We start from the raw sequence: 4,328 nt of genomic DNA, 5'->3' as shown, positions 1-4,328 counted from the left end.
GTTCTTGTAGGATAAACAGCATTCTGAGCAGTGCTTTTAATATTTAAGTCAACTGTGTGTCTATTTTAGGTACAGATAAAACATTTCGTATAGTCCTGATAAATGCCATAGAACATCTTGAGAGTAAAGTTATATTTTTTATATTTATAACTAATGTAAACATGGGGATGACATACTAATAAAATATCCTATACAGCATGGTACAAACACATGCTGTGTCTAAAGGTTTGTCTGCTAGTGTCTGGTTGCCTTGATCCACTATCAGCAGTTCTACTCTTTGGGTTTCCATCTTCTGTTGATGCACACAATACTCTGCAGTTTGTGTCTCTTTCTTTGAGCAGGGTGATGAACCTTCACTTAAATAGACCCAATGTTTCATTTTCATGATGTATCCGCACTGCATAAAGTACCCATGGTGTTTGTTCGAGCCCACTTTGTTTCCTGAATATGCCTTTAGCATCAGGACTTCAGCTAACGGCTCACTATCAAGTGTATCTGTGCCAGTGGTTTCTCTAGCTCTGTTAGGAAGACTAGCTGAAATGTTCTGCATTTTATAGGTTTCTCACAATTCTTTAACTGGTCATTCAACTCTATTTAATTCATGTGTTTATTACCCGTGTTCCCTCCAATAAGAAATCTACCTGTTTCACTGTAGCCATGCTGTGCTCACTAGATGGTTAAGCTCCCCTGATTAGTTTTGCCAGGCTGGATGTTTTCTTATGCTGAGAACTGTAGTCAAGCCAGTCTTGCACTTTCAAACCACTTCACTCATGAGTCTCCTCAGATGTGATGTTTCCAGCCATGACAGTGATGGACTATATCCCCTTCCTTACCTGCATGAATGTGTACGGTAAGAACAGTCTTAGACAAATGATCCTTCTTAATGCACTGAAGTTCTGCAAATAACGTGTTCGTAGGCAAGGAAATGACTATTCTACAGACCTTGCTGCATAGAAAAATACTTTAATTAATCCATAGCTTAGACTACACAGTGATAAAATACATAGCTTAGGCTGCATGGAACATTACAATGAACATAAACCTTCTCTTCAGCTTGACATCACTCTTTGCAATTCTTACAACTAAAGTTGATTGTACATAAACACAGTTTATAAAATATGCATGTGGACATTTTCTCCATTGCTTAATGTGTAAAAATATATTGGGTTTCCATCAAAATTAACATTAAAAAAAAAAAAAAAAAAGAAAGTTGAACCACACCAATTGATTTGTCTAAGCATCTACAGTAAATGTTGTACTTCTGTCCTCCTTCCTTCTGACACTGCTTTGCTGAGGTATCTTTGTCTCCTCCCCTTTTGACCTAAACTGGGTTGGTGAAAGCAGACCTTGTAAGATTATGAGAGAAAGGCAGTTATTTTCCAAGCATTATGGCTTGGAGTGCTGGGATTAAATGATCTCCATTTCAGTTTGGAAACCTAAAGTATTTGACTGGTTAATTAGGAAAGAAAAAAATATGTCTGTTGCAGAGGAAGAAGGAAGCTAATAGATCTAGGGCTGGATAATAAGATCTAAGGCAGTCACCTGTATGATCTCAATTCAGATTCGTCCCAAACCAGGATGACTAGAATCTATTGCTTTGGTCACTCAGTGACCATGAGCTCACATTACATGTCAGTGGTTTCAATGAGAAGAGCAGGGTTCAAATTGCTGGAGCTTTGTGCTTCCCTTCTCACGTAGGGGTGATTCCCTGAAGTTGAGACTTAAGTCTGAAAACTAGAAAACTTTTAATATTGTAACATCCTTCACGTGCACACAGTAATAAACAGAGCATGCAGCGTCTATTTACACTGTCCCATATATACCTGTCATTATTTACACCTCATAGAGAAATTCAGTGCTCTAACAACTTTTGACTTGTATGTTGTGAAAGTAGTTACTGCTGAAGGATACAACTACATTTGACATGCAGAGACAAAAACCTGGGAATTAATATATTGCACTGTTGGAACAACCAAGGATGAGGATGAGACAGTAGTTTGGTTTAATGATAGTACATAACAGACCAACATCATATCCTATAGTTACCTTCTAAAGTTCTATGTGAGTATGTGGAAGAATATCTGGGAGATACTAAATGTCTTCTGCCCATTCCGTGGGATCTTGAGAGCACACAATCTACATACATATCCCAAAAGTTCTGGGCCAAATCATTGAAAAGTTCATTGTGCTTGGGCTTGGGGGATTCCTTTAGGAATAACATGAAGTCCCAGAGAGCAATGACCGGATCCGCTACCTTGAGTTTCTTCATTTCCACCAGCCCTTGGGATGACACCTCCCAGCACTGGTGGTCAATCTGACCCAAGCTTGCAGGAGCTTCTTTCAGATAGTCTAGATTGGCGTAAACCAGATTCAGTATCAGTACACAGCCCAACTGAAGATACCACCTTCTCTTCCATGCGAATTCCATACTCCAAGATGATACCTGAAAGAAAGTGTACAAAGTCACAGTGATTCTGCCATCGTGTATTTCATTCTCACCTGGCTTTGATGTTGCAACAGGGGAGGTTCTGGTTGGATACTGGGAAACATTTCTCCTCCAAAAGAGCAGAGAGGCACTGGAACAGGCTGCTCATGGAGGGGCTGGAGTCACCATGTAGATGTGGCACCAAAGGACATGGTCAGTGGTAAGGTGGGGATGGGCTGATGGTTGCACTAAATGATCTTAGTGGTTTTTACCAACCTTAATGATTCTATACTCTACACCCCAACGAATTATTTATGCTTTTTGGTTCTGCATAGTACTCAGTTCTTACAGAGAAGCACTCTGTTTCTAACCACGAAAAGAGATCCCAGTCAGGTGCCCACCCACCTAACTCCCTTCTCAAACCTCACTTGCTCACTACACTTCAGCAGGCAGTACGACTATCCTACCACTCAGTACAAAACAGATGAGTTTCACGCAGGCAGTAACTAAAAAGCTGTAGTGGCAGTCATACTCACGACGTTCCTGTGGTGAGCTGAAGAACACCAGTGCTGAAACAACGGTAATCAGCCACCCGGAGAGAAGGCAAAACAATTCCCGACCGGGCAGCGGACGCCTGGCTGCTGCTGGGCGGCGGGGCTGAGCGCGGCGCGGGCAGAGCGGTGTCGGCGGAGCAGCGAGCAGCAGAGCAGCGGGCAGCGCACAGCGGGGCTGCGACCGGCACAGCTCTCCTCGCAGTCCCCTGCGCTCGGCGTTGTCACCTCGGGGAGGGCACGCGTGTGGGCAGGGCAGAGCGGGGCTGCGGGGGGACACGGCGCAACCGGGAGCGGATCTTTCCCCTGATCGGCAATATGAACGCCCTCCTCATTTACAAACCCGCCGTTCCTACCTGCAGTCCCGCCTGCCCGCCAGGACAGACACACATCAAAACAACAAAGCAACGAAGTGGTTCGCGGTACGATATGCACCCAGTACTCCGGTTGATGTTTTGCAGGAGCTCCTTGCTTTGAGGCTGATGTTACACCATTATTACTTTTTACATCCCTTGGCTTCCAGAGGAGTTTTCCAAGCCGTTTTACGGCACTCAGCCCCTCCAGACCCTGAACACACACCAGTCCTGCAAGCTGCAGCTCGTGTCCCTCAGTTCCCAGCCAGGACCTCTGAGCAGGTGCTGAAAACTGAAGAGAAGCCAGATTGGTTACACTATGTAAAATAACTTCTATGTCCTGCTGGCAAAACAAGGTTAAAAACACTGCTTTATTTTACAGGAGCATCAGGGAGCCAAGGACATTACAATTTATAAAAGCCTTTGAGACCTTGTGATCTCAGTGCTCTGCTAGTGCAAGGCCAGTCTCTAGGGCAAACTCCTTTCTCTGGGTCCTGGCGTTCCTCACTGGATAGCTCAGGCATTGCCACTCAGCCAGCTGGGTTTTTGATCCCAGTTCTGCATGTCTGACCCAGGGCCTAATTCAGCACAGATTGCTCATAACAGTTCTGCAAAGAGGAAGGTTATCACAGCTGTTTACAAGCAGATGATTCAATTTTTATACAGTTTTTTTCTGACAAACTTTTCAGCACATATATTGCAATCCTCCCTTAGATCACCAAGAAATGAATTGGGGTATATTCTGAAACGCAGATCATATTTGAGGGGCTGCCTCATATCTCGCATGTGTGTTTTCTAGCTCTGCAAAGAAGGCAATCTCTTTAAGGAAGGATCAGCCTTCTGCCTTCAAAGGCACTGGGGTTTGTTCAAAGTTTGTTAGAGCAAACCCAGCAGATGTAGCTGCTTGTCTTTCTGTCCACAGCCCTGGGGCTTTTACTAGTACTGAGATTTCCTTGTCTGTTTATATAGAACACCAGAATCTGTCCTGTGTGATGTGAG

The sequence above is a fragment of the Tetrao urogallus genome, assembly GCF_951394365.1.
Source record: "Tetrao urogallus genome assembly, chromosome: 7".
Taxonomy (NCBI): domain Eukaryota; kingdom Metazoa; phylum Chordata; class Aves; order Galliformes; family Phasianidae; genus Tetrao; species Tetrao urogallus.
Note: the sequence above shows the minus strand (reverse complement) of the source record.